General features: G+C 51.3%; 1 pseudogene; it reads right to left on the bottom strand.

Moving 5' to 3' along the window:
- Positions 1–14,399: 14,399 nt before the first annotated feature.
- On the bottom strand, positions 14,400–16,137 carry LOC132418636 (myeloid-associated differentiation marker-like; annotated as a pseudogene).
- Positions 16,138–23,996: the final 7,859 nt, after the last annotated feature.

The following is a 23,996-nucleotide window of genomic DNA, read 5'->3' as shown; positions in this document are numbered from 1 at the left end:
TGTGATCGCTGAGGGAAGGAGAGGAGCTCTGTCAGGTGGGGGAGCTTAAGGAGGAAAGGATGTTTAGGTCAGACACCAGACTTCTTATTCCAGTGCCGGGTGAGAATGGATTCATCCCTCCGTCCTCCTTTCCTTCCATCACTCCATCCATCTCCTCACTCCCTGACAGAGCACCAGGGCCTGTGGCAAGTTCTGGGAATAATGAGATGAGCGCTGGAGCAGCCCTGACCTCAAGGATCTCACAGGAGAGTGAGGAGGAGAGAGGGAAACCAGCCAGCACGACCCCAGGTAGGTGGGGACCCAGGGAGGTCAGGAGTCTAGAGGGGCAGCAGGAGCAGCTCTTCCTTCTATTAGGATCAGTAGTGATGGTGCTGTTTATGGGTCCCCACCACCCCCAGCCCGGGGCTGGACACCCTGCCTATGGGATCTCAGTCCCCTTCTCAGCCCCTTTGACAGCCGGGGACCCTGAGCTCACAGAGGGAGACACTCAAGCCAGGTCTGCTGACTGAAACTGGAGTCTCTCTAGAGCATCAGCCCATGTGCTTCCCACGTGACTGTGCTTCCCTCCTCTGAGAAGCTGGCTGGGCAGGAGGCAGGGAGCCCAGGAGAGGGGCCGGGGCCACAGCACACGCTGCCCTCTGGGGACTGACCCTCACCTCGGGGCCCACCTGGGAGGTAGGGGGGCCTCCCCAGTTTTTCTCTCCCCTGGGGGCATCCAAACTCCAGAGCCAGAAGCAGGAGGTCTGGTTAGAGATTTCCTTTGGGAAAGCTTTTCCTCTGGAATCCTTGTTCCTCTCCTTTCAAGGAAGCCTGAAGCCCTGGAAGGAACCTTGGGCTGGGAGTCAGGGAGCCTGGGCTCACCTTCCAGGCCAGGCTGGAAGAAAATCCTTCAACAAGAGAAAACACTTCATCCTACACCTGCCAAGCTATTGTCCTTTGCACCCTTTCTCCACAAGCATCCTGCACACGATCTACACCCCCCCTCTCCATTTTTCCCTCCTCCCACTTGCTTTAACCCCGGCTCTGACTTCTGTTCCCACCTCTCCATGGAAACCGTTCTCACCAGGTCACCAGTGAGCACCATGTTGGCAACTCAAGGTGTATTTACCTTCTCATCACTAGACCTCTCAGGGCCACTGCACTAGTCCCCTCTGAGCAGCTCAGTGGCTGAGCGAGGGCATCTAGAGGGTCCCTGGAGCAGCCGCCTAACCATGTTAAAGACCCAGCTCCTCACACCTCCTGCCAGAGTGTCCCTCCTGCTGGTTCTGCCTGCAAAGCAGTCTGTGGGGAGACGGCCCAAGGGCTCCACCTGGTGGCCACGCACAGCCAGACAGGCAGCCAGCCCTCCCCCCTCCCCCCCACCCCCCACCCCCGACCTGCTTCCAAGGTTCATAAAAATAATAAAAGCAGAAATCAAGACCCTAAACCCTAGACCCAGGGCAGGAGAGAGACCAGAGAGGTCAGGCTGCACCTCCCTGCCCTCCCAGACCAGGTCCCCAGAGGTCAGTGCTACAAATGGGAGGCTGCCATTGTAAAGATGTCTGACTGAAAAGTACTGGAGTTTGGGGTCGGATGGGCCTGGATTTGAATCCCTTGGGTTCTTAACCTCACCTGGAGCCCCCTTCCATGCAGTGGGCTATTTAGGACACATCCTGCAAGGCAGTGGCCACTCTCTGTATGAACAGGCAGCCAAGGGAAATGGCCCTACTCCACTTCCCAAGGGGCTAGGCTGGACCGGTGATAGGTGTCCACCCGGTGGTGCTCAGTCCTTAGGCCGGTGGCTCATCCGTAGCTGCACATTATAGTCACCTGTTGCTTGGGCAGTGCTTCTCAAAGCATGAGCTCCCTGCCTCCTGCACAGCCAGCTTCTCAGTGAAGGGAAGCACAGTCACGTGGGAGGCACATGGGTTGATGCTCCAGAGGGACCCCAGCTTCAGTCAGCTGACCTGGCTTGAGTGTCTCCCTCTGTGAGCTCAGCAGACCCACTCCCAGTGGCCCAGAGCAGATCCTCAGAGAGCAGACCTGGGACACACCCAGGAGCCCTGCTGTTACCTAGTGGCTCTACTCATCCCTGGGCAAGTCTCACCTCAGTCTCCTCCTCTGTAAAATGGGGATATTAGTCCCAACTCCTGTAGCCGTCATGGAAACAAATGGGGCCACGGTGAAATCTGCCCCAGTCTGGTCAGGCATCAGCTGGAATCTCCTCCCCATGAAGACCACTCCCTCCTGGTCTTCTGCCCTCAGATCTGAAAAGCGTAGGACAGGGTCCATCCCAGGCAAGAGGGAGAAGGGAGAGCTGGGCTTCTCAGCACCACCTTGCCTTCCGGTCTCTTCTTCCCTATCCCTTTAGCTGCCCCACTGTGCTTCCCCAGGTTAGTGTCCAGTCCCCTTTGCCCCCTAGTCCACCGGTCACCTTCCATCTCCCCCACTGCTGCCGGCATCCTGCCCTGGGCCGTCCTCCTGGGCCAGGGGGAGGGCACACGTCCTTATGTTGTCCCTCATCTCAGCTCACAGAGCACCTGTCCTGGGGACTGTCTCTGCTCCAGGGCAGGAGGCCCCATGTGTGACCCTGCTGCCCTGGGTGGAAACAACCCATCCCTGAGACCATGATAGACCCTGGCAGTGTGGCAGAGTGTGGACGGGGAGGAGGGGTGGGCAGTGGAGGGTCTCAAGCCGGGTGGGGTCCAGATGCCATCTGGCATCACAGTCATGGCCGGGCACTCGTGCCATGTGCTCCCACCTGAGCCTGTGGGAAGGTCCTGCCGCCTCCCCTCCTGCCCCAGGTGGGCCTGCGGGTGAACCTAGAGAGGCGGAGCCTGATGAGTGTGGTCAGGGCTCACAACCCAAATGCCTAAGGGGCCCATCTGGGAACAAGTGAGTGACCCAGGCCTGATATTTGTCAGAACTAGGAATGCAGGCCCGGCTGCACTGGGCAGTTGCCACTCGGCCCAGCTGACCTTGGCTGTGCAGAAACCCTGGCCCATGGGAACATCATCAGGGCTGTCTCTGGACCACAGGCCACCAGGTTGAGGCCTGAACCCTACTCCACCTCCCCCCTACCACCTGACTCCTTTCACCAGGGGGCCATGGACCCTTGGCCTGGATATGTCCAAGGACAGATGATTCACTGCCTACTAAGCTCTGCTCAGAGGGAGGGCTGAGGTCCCTGATCTATACACACAGGGCTTCCCCACTGAAGCTTCCAACCAGGATAAATCCAGTGTCACCTCTACATGGTGACCTGTCACCCATCTTCACATCATCTTCATGTCTCCCGTCTCAACCCTGAGTCTCCGACTTTCCAGGTTAAACATCCCCAGTTTCTTCAATGTTTTCCCTTATGTGGAGTCTGACCAATTTCCCCTCTGCCCCTCCACCCACCCCAACACTGGCCTCCCTGTCCCTTCTCTGCCCAATTCCCCAGCCCCATTCTCAGTGGATTCTTAACAAATAAGTCAAATAGACACCAGGACTCAGTTGAGCCCAGGGAAGCAGCTGCGTCCTCCAGCCCAGGGCTGCCTTTGGAAAGACCTGTACGTTCACGGGGCTCTGGCAGAATGAACTATGACACAGGGACGTGATCATCTCCTGCCCCCTCACCCTGAAGGCATCAAGGGGAATCTGGGGTGTTTGGAAAGGACAGTCTAAAGTGGCCCTGCCTCTCTGAGCTCACCGGGGTCATCTCTGACTCAGACCTGTTTGCTGCTGGAATGAGGAAGGGATTGGAAAGGGCGCCCACCCCTCTCAAACCCCGTAGCCTTCCCTCCTTCCTTCCCTCCTCTGCCCACAGCCCAGCCCGAATGGAGAAAAGAGCTTCTATGCAGGGAAAGGATTCTCTACCCTGACCTGCTAACTGTCTTCTGGTACACGTCCCGCCCCTGCTCCCCAGAGCCCGGCCCCATCCAAAGATCTTGGAAGGTGAGGATGCAGCCCAGTCTGGTTCCAGGAGTGGTACGAATGCTGCCTGCTTCCTGCCCAGCATGCTGCGGGCTGAGCCTGGCTCCACGCCCAAGAACCTTACTCACTCGTGGAACAATTTCTCCTCTATATGGAAAGAACATATGCTTTTCCTGCTGGGGGTTGAGAGGGTTTGAGTAGCTTTGCTGAGACGTGGAAGAAAAGGCAAACGCTGGCCTGGGCCCAGCAACCTGAGTTCAAGCGATGTGCTGTGTTTCCTGGCAGAACCTCTGGCCTCTGTTCCCAGGTGCTGGGGAGCCCAAGGGATGCTGTTGGGGACCTGAGTTTAGGGCACTAAGCTGGTCTCTCGCTCAAGACTGGACATCCTCACCTCTTCATTGCCCTGCCCATCCCCCCAGTGTTTAGGGCTCGGACAGAGGGAGAGGGATACAGACTCCGCCCTGCCAGCCAGTCCCAGCTCTGCTCCCGAGGTGTCCTCCAGTGGAGGCGGGAGCGGTTCTGCTTGACGGACCCCCACCCAAGACCCTCCGTCTGGAGGAAGAGCTCAGGCTAAGGGGGAGTTGGCCGGGCCTGGAGGTTCAGAGTTAACTGCACCCGGGACTCACTGGAGTCTACGGAAAGGAGGGGCAGACTTTTAATAAAAGTTCTTTCTATGTGAGCTAGCATCTTTCCTCTAAGGGAAGGAAAAGGCTGGAAGACAGCGACCACGGCTGAAGCTCCCCTGCCATTTGGAAGCCCCAGGAGCCTGGCCCGAGGTGCAGTCAAGGGAAGGGCGGGACCTGGTGGGCAGAGGGCTGGAGGCCAGGCCCCGCTCAGTGGTTTCTGGGCTGGGAGGTCCTGAGTGCTAGCCCTGCTGAGGTTCTTGTTCCTGATCTGTAGATTGGGGGTAATAATAACCCCCCCAGTGTTAGTGTGAGGGTCAGAGACAATGAAGTGGAGGGGTGGTCACAGAGGCTTGCCCAGTGAAAGGCAGCCTTCAACAAAGATGTACTTGTGATCCATTCATCCCTCTCACCTGGACACCTGCCATAAGCTTCCAGCTGATGCCTCTATTTCCATCCTTTCCCTCAATTTCTCTTTGGACTGAAAAACTAAGATACCTTTGACGGCTTCTCTTAGGATGAAACACAAACTCCAAAGCCTCACCTCCAAAGCCCAGTATGCTCTGAGCCCTTTCTACTTCTACAGGCTAATCACTTCCCTCTCTCCAGCCACTGAGAACTCTTCCAATTCCTCTTTGTCATCTCAGGGCCTTTCCTCTTACATGCCTAACCTGCCCCCCATCCCTGAACTGAGACCAGAGGACAGCCTGGCACAATTAGTACTGTGCTCAAGCAATGCTACTGTAAGCCTCAGTTTCCTCATCCAGAAAATGGAAATAATAGCACTTGCTTTTAGACATGAAGATTCTTGATTACTCCCTGCAGAAAACCTCTCTGGCAACTTAAGCAGAGAACAACTATACTAGAAGGATGCTGGGTAGCTTGGAGAATTATTAGGGAGGGACCAGCCTGAGAACAGTCTCAGACCAGGAAGGAGTGGTGCTGGGCAGGCTGGTCCAGGCACCTTGGCCACTGGAAGCACACACTGGATGCTAGCTACTTCAAGCCCCAGCAGAAGGAATTCTGATGTGACCTGGTGTCTGTGTGTCACCTGTTCCTTAGGTGTGTGTCCAGGCCCCACTTGTGGGTCAGGTCAAATATTTGTCTGGCCTTTTAAGTTTCTTATTAGGGTGAGGCCCAGTCTCTCACCACGACTCACAAGAGGGAGGCATCCTCAAATACGGTGGGGACTTCAGGTTCTCAGTGGATCCATGCAGGGAGGTGTGCATCACACAATACCTTGGAGTTGTTAGGGGGATGAAATGAAATAACACACGAATCACTGATTCTCAAACATTTTCCCTAAAGGCAGAGGGCTGGAATGCATAGGTCAGGAGGTCCAGCCTGGATCCTCAGGCTGTACTCTTGTGCTATATACAGTCAGCAAACATCTGCCACGTTCCAGGCCCTCTTCTCAGCACTGAGAATATAGTAATGAACAAAAGAGACAATACTCTTACTTGGTGGATCTATATTCTAGTGTTTATCTTTGAAGTCTCCTGTTTTACTTGAAAGTAAATGTAGAGTTTTGCGTTCTATTTTATAAGAGGGCCATAATAATATACTCATAACATATCAGGCTTACTTCAAGACAAAAGTTATGGCTTCCTACTAATGGGCTGCTGGCTGACCTGCCCTATTTACTTGAAGATATAGAAAATGGTGTCTTTATGTGCCTATATTTGAGCAAGTTCCGGTTGACAACAGGAACAAAGCTTAAACTGAGTTTGGGGGGAAGAAGAAAGCTGGGGTGCCAGGGTGCTGTGGTAGGGGGCAGAGGGTGAAAGAAATGATGGAGGAATCTGGGACCCTGCCAGCCTCTGCCAGGGTGCAGCAACAGAATATTCTGGAAGTGCCTCCTTCTGCCCAAAGTGACAGAAAGAACCACAAGCTCTTTCATTTTGCATAAGGAGTGGTCCCAGACTAGCAACAAGAGTGTTACTGGGGGGAGTGGTCTGGGCTGATGGGCAGCTGGCCCCGGCTCAGCACGGACTTGGACCACTGCAGTCACCAGGTGGCCTGAGGGATGCTGTGCTGCTGGCAGCAGTGGGCAGCCGGGAGCCTGAGGGGCAGGCCGGCTGCAGCTGGGACAAGGGGAGTGACTTCCCTTGACAGTAGTGCTAAGAGAGTGTCATTGGCCCTAAGGCTTGTCAGGGCCAATATAAGGAGGGAAGGAGGCCCAGAGGGACCTACACTCCCACCCCATGAGCAGCCTGGTTGCCCAGATGGGTGGTTTTGGAGAACTTTGTTTCCTGAGGAAGCTCACTCTCCTTCCAGGCGAAGCGCTGGACCGTTTTTATGGGAAACAGATGCTGGTTGGAGTGGAGGTGAGAGGATGGGCTTGGCCTGAGCATCCACCCCCCATCTCCCCACCCCTGGTCAGAAGCAGACCCAGAAAAGGCCAACTAGGATGAACCCTCACCAGCCCAGCTGTCTCTGGAAGAGACCTCAGATTACAGCTCACACATTTTGTCAGCTAAGAAAGGGTCCATGAGAACTTGGGCTGCAGCTGGGCTGTCGTTGACACAACAATTATAAGAGGTCACAAGTATCGTGCTTACTGAAGGTCAAGCACTGCTCTGGATTCATTTGTTCTTCCCAGCAGCCCTGTGAACTATGTACTCACTGTCCCCATTTTCACAGGCACAGAGAGGTTAGCTGGCCCAAGATCACACAGGTAGTAAGTGGCAGAGCTGGGATTTGAACCCAGGCATGCGGCTTTAGGATCTTAAACTCTGGTTGGCATTGACCTTGAAGTTTATACCCAAAGGGAGAGAGTAGCCAATACTTTTTCGTACAAAATGTCTGATTAGGTGACTTATTACATCTATTTTATTTCATCTTCAGGGATACTATTATTGTCATCCCCATTTTATAGATTATGAAACTGAGGCTCAGAAAGTACATTATGTAATTTAAACAAGGTCACACAGCTACTCCCTGACAGAGCCTGGGTTTGAATACAGGTCTGTCTCCTTGCAAAGCTCAGCAGGTAGTAGAACCTCGGTAAATGCTGAGCCCTTTCCCTCTTCTCTTGGTTCCAGGAGTCATCTCCTTGCTCCTGTGTGTCCTGCTGTGACTGCAGGGCCCCACCCATAGGTCCTGCAGCCACGCTCCCATCTCAGCCAGACCACTTCCTATTGGCAAGCCAGCCAGAAAATGCCAGGAGTGTGGAGACTTTTGGCAGGGGCTGATTGGAACCTCACCATCCTCTTTCCACCCACCCTCTTCTGCACAGGGACCTTCAGACAGGAGCCAGCCACACAGACAAGGGCCGCATGGATTGGCAGCCAGCAGTGCTGCCCCCAACCAGGGCAGAGAGCCAGGTGTCCGAGGCCGCAGGAGAAAAGGGTCCCTCTTCTCTCCACTCAAAGGTAAATTGAGGAAGGCCGGCTCCGTGATTTTTCCAAGAAGCTGGTCCAGAGCCAGAAAATGGGAACATCTGTGCCCTGGACTCTGTTTTGGACGCGGCTCAGGCCACAGTCTGGGGCTGGCGTCAGCTGGAGTCATGGCTGTGTGGAGGAGGCTCCACCCACTGGGTGGGGCGGCTCTGGCCGCTGCCCCGCAGACAGGGAGCCCAGGCCAGGCAGAGAGCTAGGAAAGGGCCTGAGCCTTGGAACCGGGGACTTGTCCATCAGCTGTGTGTGCTAAAGGGCTGGGGGAGGCCCTGACCACCCAGCAGGTGGGCTTGGGTGCCACAGCTCCTCTGCCCCAGACCCCGGGGCCTAAGGGGCCTCCCATCCCTCTGCCTTTGCAGACAGGCATGTGTGGGCATCTTTCAGCTCCTCCCCCAGCCTGTCCATCAAGGCTGCGGGGAATATGGAGACCATCTGGCCAACTATCCTTTCCCTGACCCTTCTTCTCCACATGGTATATTTTTCAAACTTAAATTTTGTTGTCATAAAAAGTAATTTCCTTACATGTTTCAAAATCAAAATGCTCTAAAAAGCCATACAGTGAGAAACCTTGCTTCTACCTGGGGCTCCATCCACTCTCCCCTCAGCTCCCCTCTCCCATCAGTATCAGGTAACTGCTCCACGGCACTCACGGGAGTCCTTCCCGTGCTTCTTGATGCAGATCAAGTTCATACAGGTTAATTTTTTTTCTCCCCATTTTGTTACATACAAATAGCATACTAGACATCGTTTTGTATCTTACTGTTTTGAGTAAATATATTCTGGAGATATTTCCTTATTATTATTTTGAGAGCATCCTCATTTTTTCCAGCTGTATAGTACTCCCTCTTCCGTCTGTACCTTGGTTTATGAACCAGCATCCTAAAGATGAGCAATGGTTGTGTCCAATCTTATTTCAAATGAGATCTTGGGCGGAGCTTGATTTGCGCCAGGCTGCTCGGGGTAGAGAAGGTGCTGGGTGAGGCCAACACCCTACTTGCTACCCCACTGCCTCACCAGAACCCTAGTGCTCCAGACCACAATTTTAGACCAATCTGCTCACCTTATGAGTAGGAAACTGAGGCTCAGAGCAGGGACTAGACTCACCTGTGGTCATGAGTTACCCTGGGGCAGAATTGGAACTAGAAACCAGATCTCTTGGGCTCTGCCCTCCAGACTACTCACGGTTCATCCCCAGGGGGACCAGACCAGGGCAGTGGGGCCACTTCACCGGAGGCAGGACCACGTGTGACTGTGGACCCAGCCGAGGACCCTGGATCTGCCTCTCTCTCACTCTGGACTTCCGTTTCCTCTTGCTCTGCTTGGGATCAGCCCCTCTGTATCCCAGCAGAAAGGACTTTGCGTTCCCTAAAGGAACACGAGGTCCCTAAACAGGGCGAGAGCACTGGGGCTGCTGAGCTGGACTCTGAAGAAGTGGGAAGTCAAGAATGTGCAGGAACAAGGGCGTCTGGGGGACCTCAGACTGTGGAGGTACCTGGAAGCAGTTTGTGTTTTTGAAAAGAATCACTGGACAGTCTGACTACCGGTAAGTGACTGAGGAAACTCATGTTGTGAAAGAGAAGTATGTTTACTGCCAAGCAGAGGTTGTGGTGAAGGAGGGTCTGTCTAATCAGGAAGGATGTAACCAAAAACAGGATGTAACAGCCAAGCAGATGGTGGACAGAGGGGAGGGAGCTGGCTTCCACCTCCACGTCTGAGTCTCCCAGACTGGCACAGTCCAGGGGCACCGGGAAGAGGCAGGGTTGGGAGGGGACCAGGGGTCTCTGGCACCCCCTCCCCCATCTTGTAGATGAGGAAACTGACTCACCCAGCAGTGAGTGACCTCCTCAGGGTGACGTGGCAGGTTTGTGGCAGAACTAGGGTGGATGGGGCATAAGCCCAGCCTGGAGGATGCTGCTGCCACACTTGTAACAAGCAACGTGTGGCAGTGGAAAGGCAGCCGGCCTGGGAACCAGGAAACCTGGGTCCTGTTTTTGACTCTGCCATACACGGTGTGACTCTGGACAAATCCTGCCCCCTCCCTGGGGTCCAGCTGCACCTTCTCTGTGACAAGAGGGTTGAATTAAGCAGAGGACCTGTAAATTTTCTTTTGAGGTCCATAGTGCGAGGACTGGACCTTGCTTTGGAATTGTGACAAATGACCCTTAACCCCCACCAAATAAGAGGGATGGAGTTGCTGCCCTCATGAACCATGAGGCTTGTACAGTGAGCGCCTCAGGTGAGCACATCCTTGGCAATTCTTTTACTAAACCACAGAGACATTTCCATCCTCCTGAGCAGTGAGGTCCCAGGGCTATGTTCAATTTGATTCAGGAAAATAGAAGAATATGACATTCCTGCACACAGACTGGGGGGAGGTCAATGCATACTAGCTTTTTTTTTTTTTTTTTTTTGTTTTTGTTTTTGTTTTTTGGTGGGTTTTTTTTGCGGTACGCGGGCCTCTCACTGTTGTGGCCTCTCCCGTTGCGGAGCACAGGCTCCGGACATGCAGGCTCAGCAGCCATGGCTCACAGGCCCAGCCGCTCCGCGGCATGTGGGATCCTCCTGGACCGGGGCACGAACCCGTGTCCCCTGCATCGGCAGGCGGACTCTCAACCACTGCGCCACCAGGGAAGCCCCATACTAGCTTTTTTGATGAAAAATTAATCAATAGTCAATCTAAGAAAGAAATGGAAAATTTTATTTGAGCCAGCCTGAGGAATATGACCCAAGAGACAGTCTTTCAGGAAGCTCTGAGAACTGTTCTGAACAGGTAAGGCAGGAGCCCAGTATGTATGTGATTTGGGGGAAGGAGTACATGAAACCAATCACACATCCTGGCAAAGTTATTGGTCTTTGAAAAGACCAGAGACCATAATTAATGGTTTTAGTGCTTTTCTAAGTATGGGAAGATGCAAGAAACTGGGTTCATAAAAATATCTCCTGCAAAACTGGCTATCTGATGGCCAGTTCTGCCAGTGTTCCCAGATCATTGTGTCTCATCCTGATGTTCGACCTAAATTCCCTTCAGGGTGGATTGTAGGTCAGCGACTGCAGTGGCTAATGACTTGATTCTTGCAGAACTGCGTGGTGGGCAACATTTTTTATTTCACAATCCTCTCTCTTTCGGCCTTAATTTTGACCAGGGTTTGGGAGGCATTTCATCGCAAATTTGTCCCAAAGCGCTAGGAATGCCCATTTCAGGGCACTCAAGGTGCTGTTACTCACCTAGTCCTCGTGACAGTAGCCGAAATCCTCTGGACCACGTGTCTTACTAGTCTGTCAGCTCCAGGAAATGGTTCCCTCCTGTTGCTTCTTTCCAAATCTAGAGTGTCACTATTATAATCATGGGTCTTATAGACTATACATATGTTCGATCATTTCAAGTCACCTGGTCATCATATTTTTATCAGAGACTCAATCACACATTTGTTAATGCAAGAAACAATTATCTTGTAAAAAAGGCAGAGTGCAAATAATATAGCCTGTGACGTTAATCAGGTCATAAGTAAGTAGCGTTATCTTCTAAGGAGTTACAAGGCTGAGGCCAAAAGAAGAAAATTGCTCTTTATGGTGGAGCAGGTATTTCTGCCCTTAGGGAGGTCTAGTTAGCACACAATGCACACCAGAGGGGAGGGAGGAGCCCCAAATGGGCAGAGAAAATTTCTATGTTGAAATTTTTCTTGTCTTGCCTTAAAATATGAATTTTACTGCATTGTTTCTTAAGATTTGCCTGTCATGGGGACCCCCTCCTGGGAGCTCTCCCCCTCCACCTAACCTGCCACTAGGTGAAGATCACATGCTTCATCCCAGTACAGGAGTGAATGGCAGCAGTGGGGGGGGGGGTCCTTCCTCTGCCCCTCCCCCAACAGCTCTGCTTGCCTGGCCCCTCTGGGCCTGGTGACTCAAAAGCTGCTGAGGCTTTGTGGCTGAGAACAGGAGAGGAAGAAGGCTTTGGTGTCTTCACAACCACCAGTTACTGTAAAGGGCTGATGGTGCCAATGCTGGCGTGCACACGGACACACATGCACATACACAGGCAAACGCGCACACTGAGCAGGCAGACAGGCACACACCTTTAAAGAGAGGCATCCAGGGGCTGGCAGAGGCCTTTTAAGAGTTAGCGGACAGGATGTTGGGCATTGGGATGGGGCCCAACCTCTAGTTTCCCAGGGATGGGCCACTCCCTAAGCTCTGGCTCAGGTGTGGGTGTGGAAACAGTGGGAGGGGCTCCCATAGAAGGTGGTTTGGGTGAGGAGGGAAATCTGCTAGGCCTCTTGTGAGATCTAGACAAATTTGGGTCAATTAGAATCTGTTGATTTGGGGTTATTTTTTTGGTTTTTTGTTTTGTTTTGTTTATCTCTATATTGAGGTTAAAAAAAAACTACATATGTGAGAAGGGACAGGGCTTTTCGCTATGATTGACAGCAGGGACTGATGCAAACCAGAAGCTCCTGGAAATAAGATATATATATATACATTTATACATTCATATAGATCACCTTATTCATGAGTCCCAGAGAAGCACAAAGCAGCAGAAAAAGCAACTGGCACACAGAAACACACCTCTGTGTGCTCCACCCAGTCAAGCCATGCGATTCCTTTCACTATGGTAGAAGCGATCCCCACCCTCCAAAGCCACCCCTCTGAAAAAACAAAAAATGAAAAGAAACTTCCCCTTTAGGAATAGGGCTATTCACAAATTTTTGCCCTCCTGACCAGCAAAAGAAAAGAAAAACAACAAAAAAAACCCCAACCTAACATCACCTTTAAGGCTGGCAGTGGCCATTTTGTTCTCCCTGCAGAGGCAGGACATGCTGTTTGTTTTTTTTTTATAAATTTATTTATCTATTTGTTTTTATTTTTGGCTGTGTTGGGTCTTCGTTGCTGTGCATGGGCTTTCACTAGTTGTGGCGAGCGGGGACTTCTCTCCGTTGTGGTGCGTGGGCTTCTCATTGCAGTGGCTTCTCTTGTTGCGGAGCACGGGCTCTAGGCTCACGGGCTTCAGTAGTTGTGGCATGCGGGCTCAGTAGTTGTGGCACATGGGCTTAGTTGCTCCATGGCATGTGGGACCTTCCCAGACCAGGGCTCGAACCCATGTTCCCTGCATTGGCAGGAGGATTCTTTTTTTTTTTTTTTTTAAAGGGAATGCTATTTATTTATATTTATTTATTTTGGCTATGTTGGGTCTTCGTTTCCGTGCGAGGGCTTTCCCTAGTTGCGGCGAGCGGGGGCTACTCTTCATTGCGGTGCGCGGGCCTCTCACTGTCGCCACCTCTCTTGTTGCGGAGCACAGGCTCCGGACGCTCAGGCTCAGTAGTTGTGGCTCACAAGCCCAGTTGCTCCATGGTATGTGGGATCCTCCCAGACCAGGGCTCGAACCCGTGTCCCCTGCATTGGCGGCAGATTCTCAACCACTGCGCCACCAGGGAAGCCCCGGACATGCTGTTTTGAACACTGAGGCAGGAGAGCAGGGTTTTGAACACTGGCCTTCACAAATACTTCAGACAGTTGTCTTCAAGACCCTGCAGTTCTTCACCAGCTCCTTTTTTGATTCCTCTGAGAGTAGCTGGAATGAAAGGCATCCACTCTTTGCTTCCTCTAAATGGCCTCTAGGCGGTGGGTTTTAGTAAGCCTGCAAAACTTCTGGAGCCAATCTCAGGTGGCGCTGAGCACGAGGGGGGGCCAAGTGGTCCAAGTCTCTGCTTTAAGTCTCCCACCCACTGAGAATTATTGACCTCTAGGTTTTTTTTTTTTTAACTTAAAGGGGAGGTGCACTGTACACCCCCCTCCACTGGAAGAAAGGAGGCCCAGTGCCTAGCTACCCACCCCACACCCCAAACCTGCACACACACACCCCAACGAAGGCACAGCCAGGGGCACAGGCATGCTTTGGCTGTGAGACCCCTCCGGAGGCCCAGGGTGTGAACAGCTGCACAGAGGGCTGTGTGATGTGGAGTCAGCACCTTAGGAGGTGGGCAGAGGAGGAAGAAGCTCAGGGTCCCGATGGATCAGAAGAAGGAAAAGGGGAAGAGGCGGTCAGGACACAGGAGACGAGAAAACAAAGATGACCAAAAATGGGCCCCAAAGTAGAAAATGTAGAAAAGATGAGAGCAGCAAGAGAAAGAGGCAAAACAGGATCTGGGCAACCACACAAAACAGGAAGGAGACAGAGCAGAAGGAGGGAAGGAAACAGAAAAGAGAGCGAGATGGTTGGGGAAGGATGTGAGCAGGGAGAGAGGGGAGCCAGGAAGAGGACATCAGAAGACGTCAGGGCTTGGTGTAGAAACCTCCATTGACAAGAGGGAATCGGGAAGCCCTGCGCAGAGCCTCAGAACCTGATAAAAAAAAACCGGCGGGCCAAATCCACCGGGTCAACCACATAAATCAGCAGGTTGATGGCTGTCAAGATGGCCATAGGCGGTCATGGTTCCCAGACGCACACACAGGAGGTGAGTCTATCATGGCAATTCACATCACTGGATCACTGGGGCTGCCTGCTGAACTTCTCGACGAACTGGTAGAGCGGCCAGAGGACCACAGCGGAGGTGTAGAGGAGGACGGAAAGCAGGGTGAGCCCCAAATGGAAAATGGGGGAGGGGATAGGAAGCCTGTAGTTCCAGTTGCACCAATTCAGCAAGATGGCCGTGGCTGCCAAGAGGAAGCAGATGGGGTACACGGCCACGCATCACACCAGGGCCGCTGCTGATACAGGTAGGGGTTGTTGATGAAAGCGAAGGTGACACAGGCCATGAAGATCTCCAGCCTGTTGAGCAGGCCTGACAAGGTGAGCGTATAGCAGGAGAACTCGCCAGTCAGGGCACAGGTCCAGACCACAGAAACCATCCAAGAGAATGCAGTGGCAGCAATGGTGTGGTCCTGAAAGGGGCTGTGAGGCAAGTACTGGATGTAGGTGATGGCAAAGACGATGGAGGCCGAGAGGCATAAGAGGGTGGCATGGCAGGCACAGGTGACGAGAAGGCTGTCCCAGAAGAGGTGGAGGCGGGTCTGGAGCCCACGTAACCAAACTATGAAGATGTTAAGGTCACAACGAAGCAGAAGCACCAAACATGGACCAGTTACCCATGGCCCCCCTCCAGGTGCCCACACTGACCACCAGGGAGACGGCCACACAGGTGGAGAGCAGCTGCAGCAGGTTGAGGAAGTAGCCCGTGATGGTCAAAGAGCTGAGGACAACCGTGTGGAGGTCATGATGGTCGTGCAGGTCTATGTTCTCGACACGGCAGTGGTCTTTGCTGAGGACCCCCCAGTGAAAAATCCAGCTCTGGAGTCAGACTCCTGGAAAAGGCTCAGGGGCCTGTGACGGCTGAGGCCCAGGGTCAGTGGAGTTTGAACCAATGGCCCAGACACTTGGGTAACAGCACAGCTACTCCAGAATGACTCTCCCCACCCACCACCCTTGGCCTTCTCAGGAGACTTGTCTTATCCCAAAGCTCACAGCCATGTTTGGTCTGGCCTCAAACCATGAACATTTGTTTAATCCCTTTGAGCTGTGTGCCGTTATCTACGCAGACAGGATGCTTAGGATGGTCCTTATCTACAATCCCAACCCTTCAAGTCTCTGAAAATGGAACAAGAATTTTTAAAAAATTCATTTGGTAACAAAATTTGACCTGCACAGATGTGAGATAATTTATGTTTTTTATTTATTTCACTTAGTGTGAACGCTCAAAAGGTCGGTGGCAGAAACACTAATGTGTTTGATTACAAGGTGCTTTCAGACTCCGGTGGGGTGTTATGTCCTATAGAGTAGATACACCATGTTGCATGATTGAAGCTGAAAAATTCTGAATTCTGAATCATATCGGACCTGAAGTGTTTCAGAAAAAGGATCATGGATTGTACTGCTAACCGCGTTTTACAGATGAGAAAACTAAGGCTCAGGGACTTCAGTACTTCCCTAAGATTGCATGGCTAGAAAGTGGGAGCCCCAGATAAAACTGCCATAGCTGTGCATTTGAACCCTTTGCTCTACAGCCCAGCATTTCAGCAGGGCATGTGGGTGGGAGCCCAGGACCAAAACTCAGGCTCTGGGACCCAGGACACACCTTCAGGGCCATGGCCTCCTTCCACAGCAACCTGAAGAGACATGTGTCCCGGCCTTTCCTCCCTGCAGCCGTCACTAGAAGGAGCTGCCATCTGAGGCGACCCAGCCCCACCCGGTGACCCAGCAGCTTCAGGGGTGAACAGAGATAAGCCATGGTGTAAGAGCAAGGCAGCAGGGACAAGATGATATGGGAAGCAGGAACTGTTTGAATCCCACACCCCACACCCCAATTTTGTCTTAACATGTGACTCTTCTCCATTTGGGAAAAAAGACACCAACCCAGCATTACTCCAAGGTGGAGCATCCTGGGAGAACCACAGAATAAATTAACGTATGTTTGGCTTTTAAACTCTAGAGCTGCCATCCAGGTGCGAGTCTGGAAGGATCTAGCAATAGTCCTACCTGAGTGAGGATTTTTCTGGCCTGGGAGACTGGTTAGCAGCTTCCAAGCTGGGAAGAAGGGAGTGGAAATGGATAAGGATGTTGCGTCTGGATGCTGATGTCGAGGCTTTCAGGGCATCCCGGGGAGGGAGGGGGTGGAGGATGAACAGATTATAAGCCCCCTCTTAAGGGCAGGAGCTGAAAGAGGAGGCACCTGCTGGCCCTCTGGCAGGTGACAGCCCTGAGGATGCACTTGGGACTGGGGCGGGGGCGGCAGAGTGGAGATGAGCTGGGGAGGTTTCCAGGGTCTGAGTGGCCCCAAGGCAACCCAGTAGGTGTGTTCTGACCCAGAAGGGATGCAGGCATGGAGCCAACCTTCCCCATGGAGGAGGGGCCTGGAGTGGAACTGAAAGAGGGAGGACGGGGGCCTAAAGGGGTTTCAGGGTTGGGACAGGGGACACGTGGCGAGCATGGCAAGGACCATAGAGACCAGGGAATCGCCCAGGTCACCTGCCCAAGACAGTCCTGCCAGCAGGGCTGCAGTCCTGCCTCACACAGGGCCTCCTGCAAGGGTCCCAGGGTGTGGGGGACTGAGAGCTCCTCCCCAGCCCGCTCCCTCCTCAGGGATAGCTGCCCTGTTTCAAAGGGACTATTGGCCGAGAGGTGCCCCCAGGGCTTAAGGGTCAGCAGCCAGCTTCCTGCCATCAGGGGCCTTGTCACCTTTGCTGATAATAAACCCTGGGAAAAGCTGAGGCTGGAAAGAGAAACACAGAGCAAACCCCGAGAACCTACCTGGACTCACAAAGCTTCTTCAGCCCCAGTTGCCAGTGGAACCCTGGAGCCTGCTGGCCTTCCAGTGGACACTGCCAGGGGTGGGGGGAGGGGCACTGGCCTGAGGGCAGCTGAGGGTGTCATGCTGTCTGTCCCCGAATTTGTTCCCAACTTACCTCCACAAAGTGAGGGCTTAGGGCTAAATGACAACTTTGGATCAATTTAATGCCACAGAAGCAGAACTTGGAGGAGAGGCATGGGGGTTCCAGCTATGTGACCCTGGGTAAGGCATGTGCCCTCTCTGTGCCGCAATACCTCCACCTGTGAAGCAACAGGTTTGCCTGTTTCCCACCAGCACCTCCACCATTCTGATCTGTGAGCGTGGAAATGGTGCCTCCGTCAGAGCACATCCTAGATGTGGCTGAGCCCTGCCTGCCCAGCAGCCAGGCATGTTGACGTGATCTTGTGACACTGGGCTATGTTCCCTAGTGGGTGGTGGGTTGGTGGCTGGAGCTGAGCAGCTGCTACCCCCTTTACTTTATATTGCTTTTCATTCTTCATGTCTGTTTAGTATTTTCTATATTTTCTTATTCTCATGTATAATTGACATAAAGCAGGAATATGATCACATCACATGTGCCCAGTTTCCTCCCTTCGGCGTGGCCAGCCTTCCTCCCTGCTAATAGGAGTGTCCACCCCTCCGTCCAGGGAGCATCCATGTCCTCAACCTCATATACAGCCTTCAACACATTTCACATGCTCTGAAATCATATTTAGATGTGTGTACATTTATGCACACATGTTTGCAGGGGTATCTGTAAATTTTTTTCCCATTTTATAAACAGGAGACCGTGTCATGCACAGTGCATCTTGCTTTTCTACTATCCCCCGGCAGATGCAGGTGGTCCTCTCCAGTGGGCCTTAGTCGTCTCCATCCCCTTTACTTACCTCCTCCCCCGCTGGCTCCTGTGGGCCTTTAGACCGACCACCCTTCTCTAGATTAGTGGATCCTACCCTGTGAGTCTCACACACTGGGGCACCACAGTTTTAGGACAAGGGGTCCTTGGATCCATGTGACCACCATGCTCTGGAACCAGAAGTGGGCAAGCTTTTCTGGAAATTTATAAAAATATGACAAAGGCTCTATTTTCCATTTTTTAATTCATCTTTGTTTCCTAGGGCTACTGCAACAAGTTACCACGAGATTGGTGGTTTAAAACAACAGAAATGTATTCTCTCACAGTCCTGGCGGCCAGAAGTGTGAAATCAAGGGGTCAGGAGGGCCATGCTGCTTCTGATACTCCAGGGGAGGGTCATTCCTTTGTTCTTTTAGCTTCTGGAGGCCCCTTAGCTTGTGGCCGCTTAACTGCATCTCTGTCTCCACCTTCACGTGCTCATCTTCTCTCAACTCTGTGTGTGCAAATCTCTCTGTCCTTTCTCTTTTAAAGACTCTAGTCACTGGATTGTGGGCCCACCCTCCATCCAGGATGATTTCCGTCTCAAGATTCTTAAATAATCATTTCTACAAAGACCCTATTTCTAAATAAGGCCACATTCTGAAGTTCTGAGTAGACATGAATTTTAGGAGGACATTCTTCAACCCATTAGGGTTCTCTTTCATATCCTCCTGTCTTCTCTTCATGGTGTCTTTTTCTAATGTGCTTAATTGTATTAAGTGTATTTGTTTGTTTTCTCTTTCAGATTGGTGTCTGTTCACTGGAGCTCTTGTGACTCACAGTGGATTGTTCCCTCGTGTACTTTGTCAACAAACTCAGAGCCCCCTTTTACAGGACCCCTTTTTCCTGGGAGGATCCTGCTGCCTGGGTTAGGAGCTTCACCCAGAATAACTGCACCTGCTTCTGCTCAGGACCCTCCAGGCCAGTCGTCTGTTGGGCACTGATTGAGTTAATTTCCCAGGTTAGAGTTGTTGGACCTCAGAGATCATGCACATTTGGGCCCACTTCACAAGAACTGAAGCCCTGAGATTTTGATTTCTTCTGTGGAGACTTAAAAAAAAAAAATCCAAACCTCCAGTGGAGGCGGATATCAGCCTTGACATTTCCTCTTGCTGAAGGACATGGTTTTCCTTGTCTACTCTTGCTCTGAGGCTGCAGGCCACACGGTCCTGGCTTTTCCAAAGTGTCTCAGCTCCAACTCCTTACCTTGTGCCACCCCACAGCCTCATTCCTGACCCAAGTGGGCATATAGACTGGCCTCCAGTTGGCCACGCTCAATTCTCCCTTCTCCCTCCCTCTCCCACACACAAGCCGCAGTCACATCAACTTCACCACTGAAGATTCATGAGATCCTTGAGCAAATCGTAAAACCCAAAACTCTTCCTCTCTTCTTTGCCTTGTTAACCTTTATTTGTCTTTTAAGACTTGACCCTTAATCACCTCCTCCAGGAAGCCTAACTTGATTCCACCAACTCCATCTTCCATTGCTCCCAGACTGACACTTCTGTGAAGGAGCCTGGTGTGGGCAGGTCACCACAAGCTCCTAGGTCTTATCTGAGCACAACAAGTGAGGCAGGGAGTAAGGGAGGTATTGCAGGTACAGCAGACAGGGTCCAAAGTGGATGGGCCTGAACACCTGAAAAATAAGTTGGATTTTAGCTGTAAGTGATGATGCCTCACTGACATTCTGTAAGAAGGGGCTGATCAATCACATTCCCACCTTGGAACTGTCACTCTGGCCGTTAGGAGGAAAACAGAATGGAGGCCGGCCAAGAAGCTGGGTGGCCAGTTTCCGGGCTAATTCCACAGTCGAGGTGTGTAATGATGGGCCTTGAGCAAAGACACTTTCAGAGGTGGAAAATGGGGGCAGACTTATGAAATATTCAGGGAACAAGCATTCACCTGGTCTTGATGATGGGGAGGGGCCAAGAGTGCCAGACATTTGATGCCCCCCAGGGCAACTGTAGCCTCACATCTCCCTCCTGCTCCCTTAACCTTCTCAGACCCCATGCCAGGTGCTCCCAGCACCCCCGCCCCTCCCTCTGGGCACCCGGGTACTGAGTGCTTTGGGAAGGGAGTCTAGGAAAGGGGTACACCAGCCAGAGGATCAGGGAGGCAGCCTGGGTTCCTGCCTCTGCATCTCCTTGAGGAGCCTCCCAATAAACATGCTCATCCTTCCCACCTGCACCTGGATGCTTGGCTTGTGTGTTTCAAGATGGTTTGAATTTTTTCAAAAAATTAAAATTCTCGGTCAGTCTAGCCAATCCTAGTGAAGGACCACACGGTGAAACATGACAAGGGTCTTTCACAGGCTCTACTGCACGGAGCTGGCCAGGCAGCCAGAGGCGGCTCCTCATGAATCAGTCTCTGTTAGAACGTCAGCGACCCAAAGCCTCGCTCTGCCCCTTGGAGTCTGACTGAAGAGTGACAGAAGCGTTTATGATGAAATGTGGAAAGAGAGTCTGAGCCATCTTGGACGAAAAGACCTCCATGATTGATTTTTTTTTTTTTAAGTAATAGAAACATGTATTTCTTTGTAACTTATCTCAACATAAAAACTTATTTTTATATTATTATAATTGTACTACATGTGATTTGTCTTTTAAATATTCTACTCACTTTCCCATGTTACTGTGTAGCACTTTTAACTACATTTTATTTTTTAAGAAGCAATTTTATTGAGATATAATTGACATGTAAACATATGTAAATATTTAATGTATACAACTCTATGAGTTTGGGGATAAATATATACTCATGAAACCATCACCACTATCAAGGCCATAAACATATTCATCGCCTCCAAAGTTTCCTCCCACCCCCTTTATTGTAATAATTATCATTTTGTGTGCATGTGATAAGAACTCCCCCTTCCCCCAATGATTACTGATTTCAGTTGTTCATTTGTCCAAAATGTACTGTGTCCACACCATGCCCAGGACTGACTTGGCCCAGAGACACAGAGGTGACAGCAGAGACTAGACATCTGTCTGCGTGGAACATCTGGTGGAGGCGTTAGATGACAAACCCATAAACTTGTTAAATACTGTTACAAGAAAACTTCAGGTAGTGACCAGCACGATGAAGAGAACAAACAGGGTCTTAGGACGTAGCATGATGGGCAGATGTACTTTTGGAAGATCCTTCTACGCAGGTGACGTTTCAGCAGAGATCTGAAGACTGATAAAGAGGTGGCCATGTCCCAGGCAAAGGAACAGCTTGTGCAAAGGCGTTGAGGAGGGATCAAGATGCCATCGTGAGATTACGTGTAAGAGAGTTGTGGGATCTGGAGAGTCAATTATGCAAGGAGCAATGAGCATTGGAGACTGAATGTCACAGGAAACATGTGAGCCACCATGTGTGACTCCACAGCCCATCAACACAGGCAGCCAGGACCGTGGAAGGTCTGGAGATGGGAGCACAGTTGAGGTGTGCATGAGAGAACTGTGGAGGTTCTATTCATCTCTGTCCTAAAAAACTATTTACCATGTGTTTACTGTGTGTTGGGCACTGCAGAGCAAAGCCCAGTTCCTGCCCTGAAGGAGCACCTGACTTAATGCAGAGACATTCAGTCTAGAGCACGTAAGGACAGGAAACACAAGGACACTTGAGAACTTTTCAGAGAACTCTCCAGCTGAACAGGGATTGAAATTCTCTGTGCAAGTCCAGAGAGCAGGGCAAGTGGGCTTTGCACCCCCTAAGGAATGAAAGCTGCCCCAGAGGAGATGGACCACTGCGGGAGGTGATTTTGTGAGAGCCTTTCAAGCCAAGCTGTTGAACCAGTCTGGGGGCAGTGGGGGGCGGGGGGAGATGTGACGGATGGTTCCCAAAGGGTATCCCATGGACCACTAGTCCCTGATGTTCCACGAAAAGAAAGAGTTCCCTGATCACATAAGTTGGGGAATCACTTACTGCTATATACCTCTTTTGGTAATTTTGTAATGCATACTAATCTATACAAGGTCCTAAGAAGTCCTGCAATAAAGAAATCTGTTTAACTTTTTATCCCAGCTTTAAGTGAATTTGGCCAAATAAACTTTTCTTGTCTCGTCTTAAAATAAGAATTTTATTTCATTCCTTCTTAAGATTTGCCTGCTTCTTGCTTCATCCCAGTACAGGAGTGAGTGGCAGCAGTGCAGGTCCTTCCCCTGCCTCTTCCCCACAGCTCTACTTGCCTGGCTTCTCTGGCCCTGGTGACACTAGGATGCTGGACTCTGAGCCTTTGTGGCCGAAAACAGGAGAGGAAGAAGGCTTGGGGTGACTTCCCTGCCAACAGTTATATAAAGGGCTGCTGGTCTTAATGCATGCATGCCCACTGACACATGCACACAACTACACACTCAGTATGCACAAAGCACACCCCTTTAAAGAGAGGCATCGAGGAGCTGGCAAGGCCCCTTTAAAAGCTAGGCTGCTTCTGATTTCTAGTCAAACTTGGGGCAGTTAGGATCTGTGGATTTTGTTGGTCTCATTTTTGTTTTCTTTTTTTCTTTTATCTTTGTATTGAGGTTTTAAAAAAAGATCGTTATGGATGTGGCAGAAAGGACAAGATTTCCCTCTATGATTGACAGCAGGGACTGATGGGGACCAGAAGCTCCAGGTAATTAAAAGAAAAAGAAAAAATATATATATATTTATATATTTCTACATTTATATAGGTCACTTTATGCATGAGTCCCAGGGAAGCAGGAAGCAGCAACAAAAAGCAGCAACCACTGACATACAGAAACACGTGTGTGCACCACATACTCAAGCACTGCAGTTCCTTTGACTGCAGCAGCGGAAATCCCCACCCATTCAACCCACCTTCCCCTCCAAAATAGAAAACAAACTCTGCCTTTAAGAACGGGGCCGTCTAGTGGGAAGCTGTTGCATAGCACAGGGAGATCAGCTTGATACTTTGCGAGGACCTAGAGGGGTGGGATAGGGAGGGTGGGAGGGAGGCGCAAGAGGGAGGAGATATGGGGAATATATGTATACATATAGCTGTTTCACTTTGTTTGTTGTACAGCAGAAACTAACACAACATTGTAAAGCCATTAGACTCTAATAAAGATTTTTTTTTAAAAAAGAAAAAAAATCCAAAGACAAACAATTAAACTCAATCTTATCTTTGTTAGGAAAAAAAAAAAAGAACAGGGCCATCCAGTAATTTTTGACCTCCTGACCACTCACACAAAAAGAAAAATTCCAGTCTAACATCAGCTTTAAGGCTGGCAGGGGCCATTTTCTTCTCCCCGCAGAGGCAGGACATGCTGTTTTGAACTCTGAGGCAGGAGGGCCACATCGCTGCCCCTCACAAATACTTCAGACAGTTGTCTTCAAGACCATGCAGTTTTTTGCCAGCTCCTATTTTGATCCCCAAGAGAGTAGTTCAGATGGAAGGCATTCAGCCCTTGCGTCTTTTAAGATGACCTCTAGGAGGTGGGTTTTAGTAAGCCGGGAAAAATTCTGGAGCCAGTGTCAGGCAGGGCCGAGCACCAGCTGGGGCCTAGGGACCCAGGGTCTCTGCTTTAAGCCTCCTGACCACCGGAAATTATTGCCCTCCAGAGATTTTTTTTTTTAAATAAAGGGAAGGTGCACTGTACACCCCCCTCCACTGGGAGGAAGTGAGGCCCAATCCCTACCTACTCACCGGCACACCCCAAACCCATATACACACACCAACAAAGGCGCCACCAGGGGCACAGGCATACTTTGGCTGTGAGGCCCCTCCGGAGGCCCAGGGTGTGAACAGCTGCACAGAGGGCTGTGTGATGTGGAGTCAGCACCTTAGGAGGTGGGACGGGGGCGGTGGGCAGAGGAGGAAGAAGCTCAGGGTCCCGGTGGATCAGAAGAAGGAAAAGGGGAAGAGGCGGTCAGGACACAGGAGATGAGAAAACAAAAATGACCAGAAAAGGGCCAA

This window comes from Delphinus delphis, chromosome 2 (genome assembly GCF_949987515.2).
Source record: "Delphinus delphis chromosome 2, mDelDel1.2, whole genome shotgun sequence".
NCBI classification, from domain to species: domain Eukaryota; kingdom Metazoa; phylum Chordata; class Mammalia; order Artiodactyla; family Delphinidae; genus Delphinus; species Delphinus delphis.
The sequence above is the reverse complement of the archived record's forward strand: the minus strand, read 5'-3'. Positions and strand labels throughout refer to the sequence as shown.